Source organism: Loxodonta africana, chromosome 1, assembly GCF_030014295.1.
Source record: "Loxodonta africana isolate mLoxAfr1 chromosome 1, mLoxAfr1.hap2, whole genome shotgun sequence".
In the NCBI taxonomy this organism is placed as follows: domain Eukaryota; kingdom Metazoa; phylum Chordata; class Mammalia; order Proboscidea; family Elephantidae; genus Loxodonta; species Loxodonta africana.
The window spans coordinates 212,107,711-212,129,708 of NC_087342.1; the positions used below are offsets into that span (position 1 = coordinate 212,107,711).

A 21,998-nucleotide genomic window follows, 5' to 3' on the forward strand; every position below is an offset into this window, starting at 1 on the left:
GGTTTCCTTGATTTCTATATATTTGCTTATTTCATATAAGTGAGATCATACAGTATTTGTCCTTTTGCAACTGACTTATTTTTTTTGTGCTTGTGTATGTGTAAATAAATACGCTTTGGAGAATTTTTTTTTTCCATTGTGTTTTTTTTTTTTTAATTGTGCTTTGGATGAAGGTTTACAGAGCAAATTAGTTTCTCATGAAACAATACACATATTGTTTTGTGACATTGGTTGCCAACCCTGTGATGTGTCAACACTCTTCCCTTCTCGACCTTGGGTTCCCCATTTCTATTGGTCCAGCTTTTCTGTTCCCTCCTGCCTTCTTCATCCTTGCCCCTGGGCTGGTGTGCCTATTTAGTCTGGTATACATGGTTGAGCTATTGGGTTATTGTTTGTTTTATAGGCCTGCCTAATCTTTGGCTGAAGGGTGAATCTCAGGAGTGACTTCAGTATTGAGTTAAAAGGTTGTCTAGAGGCCATACTCTTGGGGTTTCTCCAGTCTCTGTCAGACCAGTAAGTCTGGTCTTTTTGTGTGTGTGTGTGTGTGTTTGACTTTTGTTCCGCAGCTTTCTCCAGCTGTGTCCAAGACACTCTATTATGATCCCTGTCAAAGCAGTTGGTGGCAGGAGCCGGGTATCATCTAGTCATGCTGAACTCAGTCAGGTGGAGGCTGTGGTAATTGTGGTCCGTTAGGCGATCGGCTTATTTCACTCAGCATAATGTTTTCAAGGTTCATCCTTGATGTGGCATGCATCAGCACTTCATTTCTCTTTAAGTCTGTGTAATATACCAGTTTCTCTCTCTATATATACGTATATACCACATTTTGTTTATCTGTTTACCTGTTGGTGGACATTGCAGTTGTTTCCACCTTTTGTCTATTATGAATAGTGCTGCAATGAGCATTGGTGTACGTGTCTGTTCATGTCGCTGCTTTCAAGCCTCTTGGGTAGATACCTAAGAGTGGAATTGCTGCATCAGGTCATATGGTAGTTCTAATGTCTTAGTCATTTAGTGCTGCTATAACAGAAATACCACAAATGGATGGCTTTAACAAAGAGAAATTTATTCTCTCACAGTCTATTAGACTACAAATCCAAATTTAGGGCATCAGCTCCAGGCAGAGGCTTTCTCTCTGTCAGCTCTGAAGGAAGGTCCTTGTCGTCAATCTTCCCCTGGTCGAAGAGCTTCTCTGTGCAGGAACCTTGGGTCCAAACGATGCGTCCTGCTCCTGGCACTGCATTCTTGGTGGTATGAAGTCCCCCTGTCTTTCTTTTATATCTGAAAAGAGATTGGTTTAAGACAGTATCTAATGTTGTAGTTCTCATCCATATAATTCCTGCTAATCCATCTTATTAACATCATGGTGATAGGATTTACAACACACAGGAAAATCACATCAGATGACAAAATGATGGACAGTAACACAACACTGGGAATCATGGCATGGAAATTGATACACATATTTGCAGGGGGATACAATTCAATGCATGACATCTATGCTCAACATTTTGAGGAACTGCCAAACTGTGTTCCTCAGCGGCTATACCCTTTTACATTCTCACTAGCAATGGACGAGGGTTCCATTTTCTCCATGACCTCACCGACACTTGTTGGTTATGTTTTGTTTTTAGAATATTGAATGAAACAAACCTTCCTAATTTCCTTTTTTTAAAAAGCCAATTTTACTATTTTCAAGCTAAAAATCTCAGAGTGTTACCTAATTTCTTTCTCTCATCCCTCACTTTCAATTTATCAGTACCTGTAAACCCATTGCTGTTGAGTCAATTCTTACGTATAGACCCTGGTAGTATAGTGGTTAAGCGCTACGGCTGCTAACCAAAAGGTCAGGAGTTCGAATCCACCAGGTGCTCCTTGGAAACCCTATGGGGCAGTTCTACCCTGTCCTATAGGGTTACTATGAGTCAAAATTGACTCAATGGCAACAGGTTTGGGTTTTTTGGGTTTTTTTTTAATCTTCATGGAAGCAGACTGCCACATCTTTCTCCAGCTGAGTGGCTGCCAGGTTCGAACGGCTGATCTTTCAGTTAGTAGCCAAGTGCTGAACCACTGTGACACCAGGGCACTTCCTCAGAAGTACTTCATCAGTACTTCCAATAAAAAAAAAAGCCAGAATGATTTTTTTTTTTTTTAATTCAGCTCATGCCACTCTCCTGCTTAAAACCCTTTGTTGACTTCATCCCACTGGGATGGTAGCCCACAGTGAACAGAGCCCAGGAGGATCTGGACCCGATAACCTCTCTGTGTTATCTAGACCACTGATCCCTTTGCTCATTAAGCCCCAGCTGGTTGGCTTTTTTTCTGTGGCTCATTCTCACACCAAAGGTTTTACAGCTGCTCGTCCCTCAGCCTGCAGTGGTCTTCTCTGGGCTCTTGGTACATATGACATCACATCTTCAGAAAGGCCTTACCTGATCACCCAAGCTAAAGTAACCCCTTTTCCAGGAGTTTCCTGTTAGATCACCCCAGTTATTTCTTGAAAGTAGTCGTACCTAGGAGAAATTACCTCACTTGTCTATCTACTTTTTGCATTTTGATCCTAGATATACTAAATCAGAATCTACATTTTAACAAGATCTCCAGGTGCTTCTTATGTATAACTTCCTGGGAACTTGCTAGAAATGCAAATGCTCAGCAGGGGTTTGAACCAGAATGAACCTATTCAAAGCCCTGCAACAAATCTAATCCTATATGAAAAGTGACATAACAGAGGCACACATAGGGTGTCATGGTGCTGTTCAGGATGGCACTTACCCTGGCTTGCAGGCTAGGGAGGTGCTGGGAAAGATTCCTGGGTGGAGAGACACTTGACCTGAGGCTGGAAGAATGAGTGGAGGGCAGGCAGTTTGGTGAAGGGAGAGTGAAGGAGGGCAACCATGCTGCAAGCAGAGGAAGTGGGGGTGCATGGCAAGAGAGCAGAGCTTATATAACTGCAGTGAGGAAATGATTTGGGGCACACTCTAGAACCCCAGCATGCCGTGCTGAGGAATATACACTTTATCCTATGTGAAAAGGATGCTTGTTTTGAAGAAGTTCAAATGGAGGAACAACCAAGTCTTGTGAGCATTTTGGAAAGATCATTCCAGGAATGAAATAGATGAAAAAGGAAGAAAGTGAGTCTAGAGGCAGAGAGTTCCTTTAAGGGAAAAAAGAAGATGGAGCCTAAACTAAAGAGATGCCAGCAGGGATAGCAGGGAGGAAACCAATTCTGGATATGTTTATTTAAAATCCAGAATAGGTGGGTTAATGGAGGGGGAGGGGGTATTCAGCTCTGGCCTTGCTGACTGCCAAGTGTCAAGCAAACATCTAGAAAAGCAGCTCAACACACAGTTGGATATTGGGGTCTGGAGCCTGGGGGAGAACACTGAGCTGGAGGTAGAGATTTGGGAATTATCCATACAGAGGTTAAAAGTTGAAGACATGGCTGAAGGTGAGATTTCCCAGGAAAAATATGTCAAGGGTTAAGAGAAGAGGGCTGATGCTGGAATTTCAGGGAACACTATGTAAGGACCAGATGAAGAAAAGAAGTCCTGACCAAAAGGGTAACAAGCAGCCACCAGAACAGCTGGAGAAATACCCTAAGAGATGGGTATCCCAGAAAGCAGGGAAGCAGAATCCAGGAAAGTAGCAAGTAATCAAGAGTGATAAATTCTGCTTAGATTAAGTAAGATCTGAGAGGTTTCCAGTACATCTGACAACTAGGAGCTCAAAAGGCAAAAGCAGCCCTACTCAGTAGTGGGGGCAGAAGTCACACTGGAATTAGTAAAGCAACGAATGGAAAGTGGACACTATACCAACATGGAAATAGCAAGTGGATACCACTCTCTCGAACAGCTTGACTGTGAAGCAAAAACGAAGGAAGGAATATAGGGTTGAGGGGCTTCTTGAGAGCATGGAGTATCTTGTTTTTATAGTGTTTTCTGTGACCTGCACAGTGGCTGGCCCACAAATTGCACTTAAATATGTATTTATTGATTAAAAGTTGAAATACTGAATTGCTCAATAGTTGAATAATGAGTTAGGGAAGACTTCTAAAATAGTTAATTATTCATTCGCTCATCTTCAGAAGAGATGACACAGAGGATAAACTAGCGGAGGGAGGGGCAGGAGCCCTGGAGGAGTGACAGGAACAGAGGTGGGCCTTGTGTTGTTAGCAATGGGAGAGTAACGTGGAGTGAGGTCCATGTGCAGGGAACAGAGAAGTGAGCAGCAGGGTTGTGCCCCAGAGAGAAAGCCACTTGCAATGGGGAAGCTTATTGGAGAGGAAGTGGACATTGGCGTACAGACAGCACAGAGTAACACAATACACTGGATAGCAAATGACAAGGAGAAATGCCACTGTAACCTAATGCTGATTATTCAGGGTTAGTGGGAAGCCCATCTGAGAAGTGCCCTTTCCATCTTATCTAAGGGCAGAAACGCTCTTATGACCTAACCACTGAAAAAAATGCACTGCCACACTTCAGAAAGCAGAGACACAAGGTATCATAAATGACACTAGATATCCAAATGGTAAGGGAACATTTGGAGTAGTGTGAACTTGAAGAGCTTGGTACCAGTTTCGGTCCAGTTGATTGTGACTCCTAGCAGGCCCAGGTTAACCATGTCTCGCTCTGTGCAAATGCGATTGTATTTGACCTTGGTTGTAGGCCCGACTCTGAGCAGTTTTTGCAGCAAAACTGAAATAATTCTATGTTCCCCACAGGGTCGCTGTGAGAACTATAGATAAAAGCCCTTCTAAATTATCAAGGGTGAGTTGTTTTTATGATTAATACAACCTAGTTGTTTCTAAAGCCTTCGTGGGTATCAAGATGCCTCTCCAGCTTGTACCCATTGTTTTTTCCCTCCTTTTTCTTACCTTCTCTGGGTTGGTCTTCCTATTAAATGGTATAATATGTGCAAAATAGCTGACATATTTCCTGGAATATGAGTCTATGTGTCAATAAATGTTATTTCCTAACTGTGTTCCCGTGTTCCCCCCATCACCTTCTCTTCAAGCTGCTTATCCCCGTGAGTGAACCCAGGGACATTCCTTCCTTGTTGCGAGCTGAGCCTGATTTGCGGCCTTTCAATTCTGGGTAAGTCACCACTTGGGGGCCTAACTGTGAGACTGACAGAGCTTAGATTGTGAGATCACCGGCTGAATCAACAGAATTTCCACTGTCCATTTTTTGCAAAGTTCTGTAAGGTACTTGTGTGGTAATAATATTTGATATTTCCAATCAAAGGAGCTGGGTGCTCTGTCTTTCCATTGGAATCCACTGATTCATCAAATTTATAATATCAATGTTTTTAAGCATGACCTATAGAATTGCTATGAGTCGGAATCTACTGGACTGCAGTGGGTTTGGTTTGGGTTTTATGAGTATCTAGCCAGCAGACAGAAACCCAGGAAGGTGGACAACTGTGAAAGGTAGAGATAGGCTTTGAGGGCAAGGGAGTGGGTAGAGAAAGTCATTGGCCCTGACATCACAAGAGAGTCAGAATCTGCCACTAACCCATCCGTCATACCCCTTGGCGACGGAGTTTCGTGTCTGTAAACTGGATATGATCATTTCTGTTGCATTTTAGGACCGCTGTGCGGCTCAAGTATGTGACCATCCCGTGTACCTGGCAGCCCCTCCCCCAGCTCAACAAATGGTAAATGGTCTTGTTAACCCTGACTTTGCACCCCAGCTCCTGAAGCCCAAGCTACTGTTGTGAGCACCGCTGAGTGGGTGCACAGTGCTCCGGGGAACCCTCGTCCTGCAAGGGGCAGCGCCTGGCCTTGTGGGAGGAGCAGCGGGCAGGTTCGCAGGCACCGCGGGCGGCCCAGCACCGAGCCCTGCGGGGTGCGCCCGCGGGAGCAAGAGCGAATGTAGGCGGCTCCTTCCTGTGCAAACTTTTCTCTCCTCTTCCTCCTCCCGCCCTCCCCACCAGCCTCTCGGAGCCCGGAGTCCAGCCTCCCCGCCCTGCTCCGCCGCCTCGGGGTGGCCGTTCGCCCGCAGCGCAGCCCTCAGCGCCGGCCCCACCCCGCTCCGGCCCGGTGCCGCTGCCGCCCGGGAGCGCATGGCCGAGGCGGACCGGCGTCCCGCGGGGCCCTCGGGCGAGCCAGCCGAGCAGGCGGCGGCGGCCGGAGCCCCCGAGCCCGAGACTCCGCCGCCGCCTGCCCTGCGCTGGCTGCCCGGCGACCTGAGTCCCCGCGGCCGCTCCCAGAGCGACCTCTCGTCGTCCTCGAGCAGGGGCCGCCCACTCCGCGTCCATATCTCCGGCTCAGGTAAGGCGGCGCGGGCGCTGGGGACCGCCGGGGCCGAGGAGGGCTGGCCCGCCCGGGGCGGGGCGGGGGAGGTGAAGTGTGAACCCCCACCCACCCCGCCCTCCTTCCAGGCTGCCTGAGGCTCGGGGACCCTCAGCTGAAGATGCTCAAACCCGGCAGCGAGCTGGGGCGCCCGGGTCGAGCGCGTTTTGCGGGCGAGGGTGTAGCCTGCGCGGGTGTAGGGAGCACTCCCGCCTGGCTGCAGGACCCGAGAGTGCCGGCAGCTTTGGTAGCTGTGGTGCTTAGGCTTGTCGGTCAGGAAGAGGAACCTTCTCTCCGTCTTCAGCGGACGTGGCTCCCTCATTTCGGGGGCCGGAGTCAAGGCAGGTCTTGGACACCCTCCCACCTGCTCAGGATTCGGAAACAAAGAGTCAGGGGCGGGGGTGGGGGGCTGCTGGGAAGAGGACGGGGCGGGGGGGTGGTGAGGGTTTTTTTTCCCCCCTGGAAAAACCCATGCAGGTGATAGCACGAGTTTGGCCAGGCTGTTTGTTCATCTCATCCGTCAGAGTTGTTTGAAAAAGCGTGGAGTCAACCTTCTGCGGTAGCACTGGTCCATTTGCCTCACACTCCTGAGGCCGCTGGTGAATGGGCTGCGCTCTGCGCTGTGTGAACGTCGGGCCCTGGAGGCCGTTGTGTGCCCTGGGACAGGCAGAACCAGGAACTGGGCTGAGGGCTGACGCTGCCAACGCGGCGCAGTGGAACGTCGGCGAGATCCCTTATCCCTGTTTTTCCTATCTCAGTATTTAAAGTGGGAATGATAGTGTGGAACCACCACGTGGGGAGGTTATGTGGATAAATAATTGATCATTTTAAATGCTTTTGAACAAAGCATTATCTTAAGAACTGTAGAACTGTTTTAAAAGTCCACCAGATTTGTTAAGCTTTCACAGATTGTTTTCTGATTTGCAATCCATGGAGGATGCGTTGGAGCTGGGAAGTCCGCAGTGAAGCTAACATCAAAACTACCAGTAGCAATTAAAGGTCCATATACACACTACTTGCTACCCCCAAAAAACAGCACTACTTGTTACCACTACCCATTTCAGGCTGTGTGCTGGGGAGTCAGGCTGCCTTTTAGTTTGACACAATCTCACTTCTACCTGAAGCCAAGTTCCAGGTTCAAGAAAGGGGACTCCAGCTAGCTTTGTTTTCTACCAGAGCCCTCTGTTTTTTACTCCCATATAATTGTTCTTGCCACCTAACTTGTATATTTAAAACCAACAAAGGTATTGTTCATCTGGCTTTGCACATCACATTGGACCAAGCTGATTAAAAAAAAAAGCTGGTTAGAACTGTTAAATGCAAGTAGTGGTATGTAGATTTGTGTAAAAATTCTTGTTGTGAATTTATATTGTGAAAAGCATTGAGTCAAAATGTGTTGTACCTCCTGCTTTTGGATGTCTTGGCCAAAATGAACTCAACCCATGTATAATCTTGATTTTTTTTTAAAAAAGTTAACCATTCAGATGACTGAAGAGACAACTGCAAATTAGTTGAGTTGGTGACTTTAGATAAATGAGCATGGCTCGTATCATTTTTCATTTTCATAGAAATTAAGGTCCTTTTTTATTTTTTAGAACAGAAAAAGGATAGCAAAGACCTTTTAAACATGAGTGTGTTTAAACATGAGCGTACATCATGTGAATGGTGAGTTTCAGTTTAGAAGCTTATTTCCAAGGACTGGACTCCTTCTGTGTGTGCTGTTTGTTATAAGGAAGTTAGAAAGTAACAACTTACAGCTGAGTTGGCTCCTGCACTCTGGGGTGTTAACCCACCTGCAGAAGAGAGAACTTCTTTCACCTGACTGAATTGCATTTTCAGAACTGCACCTTGGATCTCTTCTAAGAGCAGGCTGTACTGACTCAATGGCAGCTAACAGCAGCAACAACATACATGACTGGGACCTATAGGGTCAAAGAAAATGAGCCTGCTCTTGACATACACAGAGCTTTCCCTAGAATTCTGCTGCAGCCATGCAGAGAATCAGCAAGATGGCTGAGCTAGTGTAACTGCATTATTTTATGGACATAACAGGACAGTTACACCACGTTGTGCAGAGATTCCATGGCCTGTTGTAGAGTAGCCCAATTTGCAGGTACTCCGTAGAGGCTCTGGGCACACAGGTAGCACACATAGCTAGATCATAGGTGGTCTTGCCAGCGCCTCCCTTATCTCAGAACCCCAGACCCCACCCCAGACCTACTGCCTCTGAATCTGCATTTTAACAAGATCTGCAGGTCCAAAGGTTGTTCATATTAACCCCATAAACCTGTTGCCATCGAGTCAATTCTGACTCATAGCAACCCCATAGGACAGGGTAGAACTGTCCCATAGGGTTTCCAAGGCTGTAATCTTTATGGGAGCAGACTGCCACATCTTTCTCTGGCAGAGTGGCTGGTGGGTTTAAACCGCTGACGTTTCCGTCAGTAGCCGTGTGTTTAACCACTGTGCCACCAGGGCTGCTTGTTCATATAGAGGGCATGTTAAAGTTTGAGAAATGTTACTCTCTGACACTGGTTTTCAAACTTGACTGCAGATAGGAATCACTTTGGAAGTTAACTGTATGGCCAGTCCCACCCTAGAGGCCTTGATTAATTGGCCTCAGGTACAGGCCCTGCATTGTTATTAACAGTTGCCTTCAAGTTGATTCTGACAGACGGCAACTCCCTAGTGCGAAGTAGAACTGCTCCATAGGATTCTCAAGGCTGTGGCCTTTCAGAAGCAGATTGCCAGCCAGGCCTGTCTTCTGAGGCACCTCTGGAGTGTGTTTGAGCTGCCAGCCTTTTGGCTAGTAGTCGAGCTCTTTCTGTTTCTGCTACCTAGGAGCTTCTAGACCCAGCATTAATCCAAAACCAAACCCATTGCCAATGAGTAGATTCCAGCTCATAGTGACCCTATAGAACAGAGTAGAACTGCCCCATAAGGTTCCCAAGGAGCGGCTTGTGGATTTGAACTGCTGACCTTTTGGTTAGCAGCCAAGTTCTTTAACCACTGCATGTAATTTGTAACAAAGTTTGAGATCCACTGTCCTATCATATGTGTATAATGTGCTTGCTACCATACGTATTGTGATGTCATAGCTAGGATTGTTCTGGGCAAGAGTAAAGTTGAAGATTTTGCCTGTGGCCCTTTCTCATGTCCCCGTTGGTACTCTTGTCTGTGGCCACCTCCCAAGCATCTTTTCTCTCTCACATTCTTGATTGCAGCTAGTTGTCAGTCATTCCTAAGGGTTAATTTCTTATAATGGGTTAACCGAATGCCTGATTGGAGTCCTTGGAGGGGTGTGGCGGGGAGGGGAACATCACATTTTGCAATGCCATGTGCCGGGGAGAAGGAAAGGGAAGGAAGAGAAGGCTGGAAGCTTGCCCTCCGAAGGTGGTCAGAGAATAGCCTCCCTCCAAAACAATAAACCACTCCCTGCTAACCCCCAACTGTCCCCTACCCGCCTCACACCACTTCCTTTCCACCTTTCTCCTCACGGAAGACTAAATAAAAACTTGAAACTCAGTCACTGAAATTTTAGAATCAGTCCAATTAAAAACATTTTTTAAAAGACCTGCTCTGCATTAGCGTTGTGTTGCTGCTGTGGGGATAACCCACCAAGAGAATCCGCTCCCCCTGAGTTGTTTCATTGCCACGTTTTTGTCAAGAAAAGCGTTTCAGAGTTCAGGGGCTTTTACGTAATTTGTCATTTGCGGAGCGAATTTTTCACATGACAGCAGTTTATTTTAACAGTACACATGCTTCATCAGCAGAAACTATAGTCTTATATTTTATAATCGATACCAAAAATGTTACAAAGCCCCCAAATTTTCCAGTAAGTAGGTTTTGAAAATGTAATTAAAGTAGCAGTGGACTTAATGAATAAGCCCTTTTACTGAGCTTACAGAAACTGAGGTTTATTTTTGCTTTATGGATTTTGAACTCTGTGATTTATCTTGCTTTCTGGATTTTGAACTCACACTTCTGGAACACAGGCAAAAGTTTTGGGTTTGTAAAAACGAATATTTCTTGGTAAATAAAGTGATGTTTTAATCAATTTTTAAACATGAAAACTTGCAATAACAAAACTCTTGAAACAAGCTTTTCAGGGTAGATGGTCAGGTACTCTTACAGTTTCAGACCAGTCTTTTTCCACTTTAGGAGCTTTGATGTATTCAGTTGGTCCTGATGTGCCCTTCTTGTGAAGCCTGGTCAGCAGTAGAGCCCTCACTGGTTTAGCAGTCCATGGCCTTTCGTGGAAAGCAAAATGTGTGTGTCCTTGGGAGAGGGGAGTGGAGTGCCTGTCCACACCAGGGAACATAGGTTGACCAGGGCAGGTGGCAGGCTGTTGTAAGCTTTCAGCAAGAACTGACTGTGGACCTACTGCGTGCTAGGCGCTGTGCTGCACCCATTTGGGCCACAGGGAGAGCCAATAGGTGGTATCTTCAAGTGATGACTCTTAATCTTGCGCATTGGTTGGCACAGAACGGAGAACCTTTGAGCCACCTCAACAAGGATGATATGAGAGTATGACCCACTTCATAAGCTTGGTTAGAAATATAGTCTCATCTCTTTTACTTCACTGATTCATCTCTCCAGCATCCCTATGCCCTGCTAACCAGTAAGCCAGTTGCCTTTGAGTCAGTTCCTACTCATGATGACCCCATGTGTGTCAGAGTAGAACTGTGCTCCATAGAGTTTTCAGTGGCTCATTTTTCAGAAGTAGATTGCTAGGCACCTCTGAGTGGACTGGAACCTCCAACCTTTCAGTCGGCAGCTGAGTGCATTAACGATTTGCATTACCCAGAGACACCTTACGTCATGGTGTGTATAGGTAATGGTAAAGCCAGCATCTCTTTCTTGAGTCTGATCCCTGGTGTATGCAGTGCCTGGAGGAGTGAGAAATCTAGCAAACTGGGATGTCCTGCCAGCCCATACCCATGGCCACTTGGTCTTTGCGGTGAGACACTGTTGCCTAAGACTGGACTGGCAGCTGATTGTCACCTATCAAGCCCTTGCATGTCCACACCTTGCTGGTGTCCCCAGAGTGCCCCTCGCTGACCTCCAAGGTTATAACTCTTCAAGTTTATGCTTGTGTGTCTGGTCATTGTTCCCAAAGCATAATGCTTGGCCGGAGTGTGTCCCAAGGGGCATCAGGGCCCCAGCCACCAGATGGGCTGGAGCTGCTCTAGGCCAGGAACCATGGACACCTGCTTATTTAACATTTGTGGAACTCAGAGTGTTTCTTAGCCAGACAAAACCATCTGGCCCTAAAATTACTTCCTGTCTCTGCCTGGTCACCAAAAAGCAAGGCTGCCCTGCCAGGAAAGGTGAGCAGCCTGCCCGGCCAGGAAAGGTGAGCAGTACAACAGAGTGCTGGCCAGGCAGAGAAAGCAAGAGGGGCTCTAATCTAGCCTGCTGTCTGCCCTGGTCAAGCTGTGCACCCTGGTGTGGACACACACCCTAGGCCCCTCCCAAAAGGAGGGCATGCATTTTGCTTTGCACAAAGGCCACAGGCTTCTAAACCAGTTAAAGCTCCACCTGTTGACCAGGCTTCATCCAGGTGGGACACCTTTTATCTGAATCTCACAGAGATACCATATAGGCTAAGGGTGGCCCTGTACCAGAAGCTGGCCCATTTTAAAAATAAGCTTCACTTGTTTAGTAAGGCTCTACGTGTTAAGTTGTACCTGACCTGAAGTTGAAACCAGAAAGTTGTCCGGAGCTGAGGCAGCCCTTGGGACCAGCTCCTCAGTCTCTCTCCTACACCTTCTGAAGGCTGGCAGGGTCTCACCTGGCATTTGAGCTCCTGTTTGCCTCTCTGCTGACCAGCTTTCTTGTCTAATCTGGGCAGAGTTGCTCCCCATCACAGGTGCTTTTTTATTCATCTACCTACAAACGCAACCTCCTGATCTCTATCTACAGCAACCTTACCTTTGTTTCCTTTTAGCTCTTGCCTCTATGGTTACTTGGAATAAAATTTCTTCACATTTTTTCATTCAGACTTTCTAGAAAGGATCTAATGTTTGAAGCTACCTTTTCACACCAGGCCATAGGTTATAGGTCACAGAGAAGCCCACGGATTGGCTGCCCTCTTCGGATACCCACCAAAACCCACACCAGTTATGGAACTGGAAGGTGAGGTCCACAGAGCCAGTATGGCCATTTAGAAAGAACTGAGCTTGGGTAGTTTCCATTAATTCATTCAACTAGTACTTACTGAGGTCTACTATGTGCCAGGCACTGTTCTAGGCACTGGGGGTATTGAGGAGAGAAGGTAGGGTCTGCGATTCTGGAGTTAAGACGGAAAGCAGAGAGACCATTCAGAAAGGACATGGCAGGCCAGATAGGGCAGCATGTCTAGGGATGTAAGCCAGTGATATGTGCTGCATGCTGTGCTCAGTACCTGACAATGACGATGATGTTGCTGATTACTGTTGCTCTCCTTTTCAGAAGATGTATGAACAGCTAGTTATACCTAAGCTGGGTAAGTTCTACCGTGCATCCATAGTCCCAAGGTGGCTTGGAGACTGATGGCAAAGCTGTGGGTTTATTCTAGGCCCCAGCTGCTGCAGAAGGTGTTTTAGGTGAGGAAAAATATCCTTATCTTCACTTAACACATTCAATCAACAAACAGCTAATGAGCTAAACTCACAGGATGCAAAGACATCCCTAAGGAACTCAGTCTAGTGGCAAATGACAGGCACATAAGCCAACAGCCTCAGTGCAGTAAAGTACGAGCTATGATTAGTGCCCTGTCCTGGGCCTGGGGGAGAATTCAGAAGGCTCAGCTACAGGAGACGACTGGGGGAAAGAGGGAGTAATCAAAAAGGGCTTCCTGGAGGAGGTGGAACCTGTGCTATCTCCATGCAAGAGGAGAACAGGAGGGTGGAGTAGAGGAGGAGTGCTTTGGGGAGAGGACACAGTACTCGGGGGTGTTTTGGGGACAAGACAGTACAGACAAAAGCACTATGGCCTGAAACAACTCTGCACCATCAGAAAGCATGCTGCAGTTGGGTTTGTCTCTGAGTAGGGTTTCAGTGGGAGAGGGCAGGGAGGAGGGTAGAGAGCTAGGCTGGAGCCAGAGCTCAAGAGGCTGCTGTGTCTGGATCTGCTTTCCAGGGGACACAATTTAGGTGACATTGTAAGACATTTGCAACTTTGACAGGGATGTATTCTGACCTGGATACTGAGAGAGAGTGGTAGAAGGAACACAGGCTGAGAAGTCAGACAACTAAGAATTGAGTCCCTGAATCGTGTTTATTATCTATGTGGACTTGATCAGGTCACTTCATCTCCCTGTGCTTGGTTCCTTTATATTTGACCTGGAAATGATTGGTAGCAGTAATACCTTGCTCACACAGGATTATTGTGAGGCTGGAATGTGTGAAACATGTCTTTGAACTTTAAAGTGCTGTATAAATGGTGGCACCCTTTGCATACTTCTATTTTAGGACTTACTGTGGTACAGTAGGAGTCCCTGGGTGGCGCACATGTTTAAGAGCTCAACTAGCCGAAAGATAGGCGATTCAAACCCATCCAGAGGCACCTTGGAAAACAGGCCTAGCAGTGTGCTTCCAAAAGGTCAAAAGCCTTGAAAACCCTATGGAACGCAGTTCTCCTCTGCACAAATGGGGTCGCCGTGAGTTGGAATCAACTCTAGGGCAACTAACAGGAACAACATGGTACATTAAAATTATGTATAGATTTGTCTGCTAACCCCAAATGGTAAAACCATTGAAGACAGAAAATATGTTTAATTTATTTTTGCACCCTTAGTGCCTAATACAGGGCCTGGAACATATAAAGTGCTCAATAGGTATTTATGGAATTAATGCATGAATTACTTAGAAGTAACTTCTTTTGACATCAAGTATCTATAATCAAAAACTAGGCTAAGGTGATAATAAAAAATATGAGTAGAAGATTGGATAAAAGCTGTGTTTTCAAATGTTTAAGAATTTAAAAAAAACTTTTTTTTTTTTGTTACGTCACCCATGAGATAATTAGAGATTCCTTGGGGTGTTATGTGAAACCTCTGTTGGCAACACCTATAGAAGACAGTTTGTGAAAGGGAAGTCATAAATGTCAGTATAGCCTCAGGCTGTTGGAAATGGACTCTAAGTAATAGAGACTCTGCAGCCTCCTGGGAGTGCTAGTGCTGGGTGCAAGAGTAAACTGAAGGCAAGGAGGAAGTTAACTCGTGCTAATCCAGTCTTGCTTTATTTACCCACACTATCACATTTTATCACATTTCATCTTTATAGCAACCCTGTGAAGAACTATGTTCAGCTTCGTTTTTTAGATAAGGAACCCTTCTTTAGGAAGACAGAGAAACCCACACAAGTCCTTTAGGTAGCAGGGAAATAGTAGGACCAATGTGGAAATCTTCCTGACTTCAAAGCTCACACCCTTTCCCATACCCAGAGTGATCTTCGTGCAAGACCATCACCCCTTGCAGAAAGCAACTCAGACAGACATATCCCCAGCAACAGGGAGAAAATGCAATTTTTTGGAGATGGTGTCTCTCCAAAACCATTGTGAGACATAGCAGAATAAAAGTCCCTTCCTACCAAAACATCTTTTTAAGGCCCCAGCCAACTGTCTGTCCATTTTAAGGTATATAAAACTATTGCCGTCAAGTCAATTCCAACTCAGCAACCCTGTAGGACAGAGTAGAACTGCCCCATCGGGTTTCCAAGGAGCACCTGGTGGATTCGAACTGCCGACTTTTGGGTTAGCAGCCCAACTATGCCACCAGGGTTTCCAAGGTACATAAAGTACTTCAAATTTCTAGGGTAAATAGCAACTCTGGATTAATCATGATGGGATTCAGTCAGTATTTTCAGGCTGACACTTGTCAATTATTACTTAGGTGTGGTCTTTTAACCTAAAGCTAATCAGTCGTGGAGTTGTGTATAACTCTTGTACAAGAATCATATCTTGTCTCAAAGTACAAGTGTAGTTTCAGTTAGAGTGAAGCTCAGGAAAAAACACTGAAGCAGCTTTAGTGTTTTTACAATACCATGCCGTGTGACTCATTATCTTTGATCACACTAGCTGAAATTTGCACAAAGAAGTAGGTTGCATCAGCTTGCCTTACACAGGTTTCTAATATTTAGCTCCCTTCTGTGACCTATTGACTAAGACTTGACATTTATAGACCTTACTTTGCAGTTCCTTGATGCTTCTCTGAAGTCTTGAGAAAAGGTAGCTATTGCTTATGCCTCATAACAGGGGAAAATTTGTGACATTGAAAAAGTACATTATCTATATCCAGAGGTCAGGACTGTGGCTAGGGCAGGAATGTCACAGGTACAGTGCTTCAATTTTGGATCAACAGTTCACATAGTGTAAGTGACAGGCCAGATGTGATGTATAGTTATGGCCTAGAATCAGGTCATTAATGTTGGTCTGTAATTTTCTTTTGCCTTCATGTGTATTTTAACCTATGTGAATGTTTCACATATCTTCTTTAGAGGTGTAATTTCTACTAAGTCATCATTAAGTAGCTTATTCAACAATAATGTTTATTAAACCCCTCTTCTCCAACCAACTGGGTAATATAAATCCTTGATATCTGCTCCAGAGGCCTGGATAAGAGGGGCAGAAAGGTGTGGTGGTGATAAATAATGAGGCATATTTAATAAATGTAATGGAACTTGTGTATTCAAATGACTGTTATCTTTCAGAGTTGTCAGACTGGAAGAGTATGTACTTATTTCAGTCTTTGCACTAGTGAGTACAATGATGTTTAACAAAGGTTTTATGACTAAAATATTTAATCTCTCATTTTATCCACTTACCCTGGTATAGTTAAATTGTGGCTGTTTCTAAAAGATTTACTGCCACTGAGGAAAATTGGAAGAGGCATTCCAGAAATGGTCAGCACAATGGGCCACGTTGTGGGAATACATTTATTGTCTCCCAACATGATGATTTTGGTGGAAATAATGCTCCTTTTTAATCTAAGTCATTCACATTACTTTATAGTCATACTTCATACCCCCAAAATATATAACCATGCAATGTAGCATATGCTAACCAAGCAGATCAGTTTGACTGTTAAAATAGTGACTGAGATTAAGAACAGAATGTAGGTTTGAAACAGCCATTGAGAAATGTAGGAGAGGGACTCAAGATATAAGTGAGAGAATGCTAAGTAATAGCCAGGATCTGATCAAAATGAACAAAGCCAGTAATAGAGACTGTCTTGTTTCAGCTAAAATATTTTTGTAAGGATATAAGAACAGCCCAAGCGCAGGAAAGGGGAGTTGGGTGTCATGAGGGCCTAGAACCAGGAACTGATAAACTGCCTGTGGTGAAGGAGGCCGCTCTTTCTATGGGACTATCTATCCATCTATGTCTGTTTACCACCACCCAGCTGACAGTTTGTCATACTGTGGTGGCTTACGTGTTGCTAGAATGCTGGAAGCTATGCCATGGGTATTTCAAAAGCCAGCAGTGTCACCCATGGTGGACAAGTTTTAGTGGAGCTTCCAGACTAAGACTAGGAAGAAAGGCCTGGTGACCTACGTTCAAAAGTTAGCCAGTGCAAACCTTATGTATCACAACAGGACATCGTTTGACTCACTTACTTTGGATATATCATTAAAAAAAAAAATTAGGAGGGATCAATTGCTGGAGGAGAACATTGTGTTTGGTAAAGTAGAGGGTCGTGAGAGTAAGGATAGCCTCTGTGAGACAGATTGGCACAAGAGTTGCGGCGATGGACTGGACATGCCGGTGATCATCAGGATGATGCAGGAATGGGCAGCATTCCATTCTGTTGTACATAAGGTCACCATGAGTCAGAGTCAATTTGACAGCATGTATTTTTCTTCCTCCCTCCTCCCCTTCTTTCCTGTCCATCTGTCCACCCACCCACCCACCCACCATTCATCCATACCAGATTTCTCTGCTGCTTTGAGCACATTCAATCTTTTCTCCATTTATCATGATGCTTATTGGCTCAGTTGTCAGGATTTTTGTTTTCATTATGTTGAGGTGCAATCCATACTGTAGGCTGTAGTCTTTGATCTTCATCAGTAAGTGCTTCAAGTCCTCTTCAGTTTCAGCAGGCAGGTTGTTTCATCTGCATGTCACAGGCTGTTAATGCATCTTCCACCAATCCTGATGCCGTGTCCTTCTTCATATTGTCCAGCTTCTTGGATTATTTACTCAGCACACAGATAGAGTAAGTATGGTGAAAGGATTTCATTTTACTTGGATCCTCAATCAACGCCCATGGAAGCAGCAGTCAAGGAATCAAACGATGTATTATGGTGGGCAAATATGCTGAAAAAGACTTTTTTTAAATGTTGAAAAACAAGGATGTCACTTTGAGGACTAAGGTACACCTGATCCAAGTCGTGGGATTTTCAGTTGCCTTGTATGTATGCAAAAACTGGGCAATGAATAAGGAAGAAAGAAGAATTGATGCCTTTGAATTATGGTGTTGGTGAAAATATTGAATATACCATGGACTGCCAGAAGAACAAGTGTATCAAACCCTTGCTCTCTGGCAATTTCCATCCCCGAGATGGTGACCCTGGCTTCTGGGGCATGATTGGGATGGTGTTCCTCTGGTCTGATCTGATGAAACATTTCTCAGCAAGGGTTTAGAGTTGATGTTAGGTCACATGTGATTATCAAGATCAAGATTTGTAGTTTTTACTGGAACAACTGCTCGCTAGGCAGCTGACTGGAATCTGAAAGAAAAAGCTCATGACTGTGAGCAATGGCAAGATGGGGACATATGCCTAGGCCCAGGATATTATTGGAGGAATCTAAAGGTTGCCAAGCATCGGAATAAGGAGAAAGAAGTGTTTTGTACCTTCTGGTGCTGAGAAACCTGTGTTGTACATCAATATCTGCATTCAGATGTCTGTCTCACCTCCCGCTTTTGGATTCTGCTGCCTAGCTGCCCCTCCTCCATTCTCCTCTGCACACACCTATTTAACTGTTTCTCTTTGAGCCTTCTTCCTCTAAAGCTGCCCTTGATGTTCCTTTTTGAAGGCCTTCACTTATGCTAAAATATGGCTGAGGAGTCAGGGTGGGGTGTCTTGATATGATTCAGTTGGTTCTTGCGCCCCACCAAAACCAAAAACCAAACCTGTTGCCATCGAGTCTTGCCGTGGAGTCGATTCCAACCCTTAATCCCGGGCTGTGGTTTTCAGCCATTGTCACCTTGCTGCTCTGTTAATTGTCAACGGGCAACAAAAGATAAAAATAAAAAATGAGAGTCCAAGTCAGCCATGTCAGAAGTTTCCAAATCCACCCTTTCCTGCTAGGTGGTATTAGGGTGCTGTTTCAGTGTGTCGATGGACTACTCAAATGAACGGACATGGCCTGTTGACCAGAATTGTCACCCTGAGTTCATATTGATTTAGGTGGCAGAGTCATATTATCTAACGTAGCATTTCTCAAATGTTAATGTGCTTATGACTCCCCTGGGGATCTTGTTAAGATGCGGTTAAGTTTGGGGTAGGAATGGAGCTTCTGTAGTTTCTAACAGGCCTCTCAATTTTGCTGATGCTGCTGGCCCACTACCATACCTTGAGGAGCAAGGCTCCATGAATAGCTTTAATGGGCTTGCCAAGCATTTAAGAACTGATTTCTTATAGCACCGACCCAAAACCAAACCCAGCGACACTAATGTATCTCAAAATTCCATCCACGGAAACTTCCATGCTACTTAAAAGTATACACTTGCTTTCCTGTTTGGCAAGCCTTGCTGTATATTATGTATAGTAGGTGGAAGTTCTGAAGGGCCTAGAGAGCGAGCAAGAGAGCCTTTAGAACTTCTACCTACACAGAGTATTTTGCTTTAAGAGTAACCATGTAAATTAGTGCTGGGACTTCATCTGAAAACTCTCTAGTCTCTACAGGGTTTTCAGATAGTAGGACTGAGAGATGAGGGTAGAATTTTTTTTACTACAGTTGAAGACACTTATTTACTGAAAATTTTAAACCCAAACCCATCCGTTAAGTTGACATTACCCAAAACATAAAAAAAGAAGACTAGAAGATAAATACACATTTTTGAAGAGTTTTGCAGTTAGGGAACGTTTTTAATTCTTCATTTCTCAGTGTGCATGATGAAGAGGGAGAGGCTGAAATAGACTGAAGCCGAGGTTATTGACGCCCTGCGATCATAGAAATGGCAAGGAAAAGAGACCTCAGAATGTACCACCTCACTGGGTTGACCACGGGGATCTCCTTCTAGGAAGACTGAAGGTGATATTAAGATGAACCTAGGTATCAGCATATTGGTGGTGCTACTTACAAGGATGTTGGAAGGTAGAGAGGTGTGAGAATGACAATAGGAAGATATTTTAGTTATGTTACCTCTGGTCGATCTCATACTACCCATGGGAGGTACCCTGTGGAAGTGAGAAATATAACAGTGGGGAGAAGCTATAGCTCTAAATGGAGAACTTTGACTTACCAGTGGCATCAATCATGTGACAATTTATTATTGCCTTGGATATCACCAGAGTTTTCTGGCACAGCCACTTCATTCAACAACATTATTAAGCAACCACTATGTAGTACGTGTTAACTGTTCACATGAGTATAGACTGCCCTTTCCTTGAGTGTAGCATTTGAGTATTAGACTTTTGCAACCTCTAGTGTTTCATTCATAATAACTGCTTTTAAAGCATTTGTTGGCTCTTTGAGTGACTGGTTGTGCCCGGGGCTATTTAAGTCACCTAAAAATCATGAGAAGCCACAGCTGATAAAAAAAAAAAAAAATTGGAATAATAGGATAGAAAGAGGAGGTTAGCAACACCCAAATCACCAAAGAGGACCTAACTGCTAAAAGCAGAAAAGAACATCTTTGGATTGAATCTGGAGGAAGTTACTGTAATTCAGGGCCCAAGCACTTTCAACGAAGTTTTCAGAGTGTAAACCAGGTAATAGAGGATCACTGGGAGAGTTGGAATTGAAGAGAAGTTTAAGGACCATAACTACAAATGGAGAAAAAGAGTGTGTGCTTGTGTGTGTGGGAGGGGGTGGGGGGAGCTGAATATAGCACCAATCAATAATAAAAATCTTGCGGTAAAGCAAACACTTTGCACATGGCACCTTTGAATAGTCTTTCACTAATGTGGTATTCTGTGCTCATTTGTGTGCACTTACATATAATATTAAGCATATAGCAGATAGCGCTTTATCAGGATTAAGAACAAATTGGAAGATAAATTTAGGAAGATGGGCATGATCTATGATATTCAGTCACCTGTCACTTGCCAGGTATTGAAGGAGCAAAGTGAGCTAAGATGTTTCATCTAAAAGCTTAAACATGCTTGTCTTGGTGTGGACGTGAGGATGAGGGACTAAAACCCACGCGCTATTTTTGATCCATCAACAATGTTCAACAAATATTTTCTGAGTTTCTTTTGTGTACCCTGGAGAAATGGGGATTAAGTGCTTGGCTGGTAACGAAAAGGTCGGTAGTTCAAACCCACTAGCCTCCCCGAAGAAGAAATATGTGGAAGTCTGCTTCCATAAAGATTTATAGCCTTAGAAACCATATAGGAGAATTCTGCTCCGTCCTATAGGGTTGCTATGAGTTGGAATTGACAAAATGGCAATGGGTTTGTGTTTCTTCTTTTTTTTATTTGTTTTGGTTCTGCTATGTGCCAGTGAGAAACATAAAAATCCAGCCCATGGAGCCTACATAATCTTGGGTGGGAGGGTGGGGGGAACAATATACTATATAAAGACTACTGGGTAATGATAATAAAGCAGGGAAAGGGGATACAGACTACTAGGCTGAAGGGGTGGTGACTGCACCTTTAAATGTGGTGGTCAAGGCAGGCCTGATGGAGAAGGTGACATTTGAGTAAAGACCTGAAGGAAGTGAAGGTGAGAGCCTTGGGTTAGCTAAGAGCCTTCAAGGCATAGAGAGGAGCAAGGGCTAAGGCTCAGAGGCAGGAATGTGTTTTCTGAGTTTAAGAAACAGAAAAGAAGCCTGAGGAGTAGAGTGAGGTGGGGGGCAGTGTTAGGATGTGAGCCCAGTGAGGTGACAGCGGCCGTGGGCCTCTGTAGATCATTGTAATGATGTTGACTTTTTTGGAGTGAGATGGGAGGTCATTGGGTGGGTTTGGGCAGAGAGGTGGCATGTTCTTTGATGAAGGAAATGTTGGGAGCAAAGTCTGGGAGAGAACAATTTCATTAATATCAATGTCAGTGTAAGTGAATCCATGACATGTTCTGGGGATGCTTTTCCTTATATTGGACAGCAGAAGTAGGGGACGATGGTATCTGCCTCTTCTTCCCCACTTCCATCTAGTTAATGGACAGCAACTAGCAAAGTAGTGGGCCTTCTAGTTAATGTTATATGGAAGTAATTAAACTAATTGACAACTTTAGAATGTCTTTAATCCACAACGATTAGTTTTGAGACTGAATAGTAACTGAAACAACAATTTACCTCTTTTCCAGACTCAGCAAACTCAGTTCATATTTTTTTCAATAAAGTAATACATGCTGAATGTAACAAAAAAAAGTCTATAATAATATAATATAATAATATTCCTCTCAAATTCCCTCAACCCTACTCTTTCAGGATGGCCACACTTATGCTTCAGCTTATGTCCTTTCAGACAACTTCTATGGAAATACACACAACTACATAGGAGTTTTTCTCTTCACAAATGTGGGAGTACACTATGCATACTTTTTGCAAATG

At 44.6% G+C, this 21,998-nt stretch overlaps 1 protein-coding gene across 1 annotated transcript in view; it reads left to right on the forward strand.

Moving 5' to 3' along the window:
* Positions 1 to 6,148: 6,148 nt before the first annotated feature.
* Positions 6,149 to 21,998, forward strand: part of PHACTR2 (phosphatase and actin regulator 2) — a 341,627-nt gene continuing 325,777 nt past the window's right edge. Inside the window, exon 1 of the mRNA XM_064291660.1 lies at positions 6,149 to 6,277. The gene's annotated coding sequence lies outside the window, so the exon portion shown is untranslated. The remainder of the gene's footprint in view (positions 6,278 to 21,998) is intronic.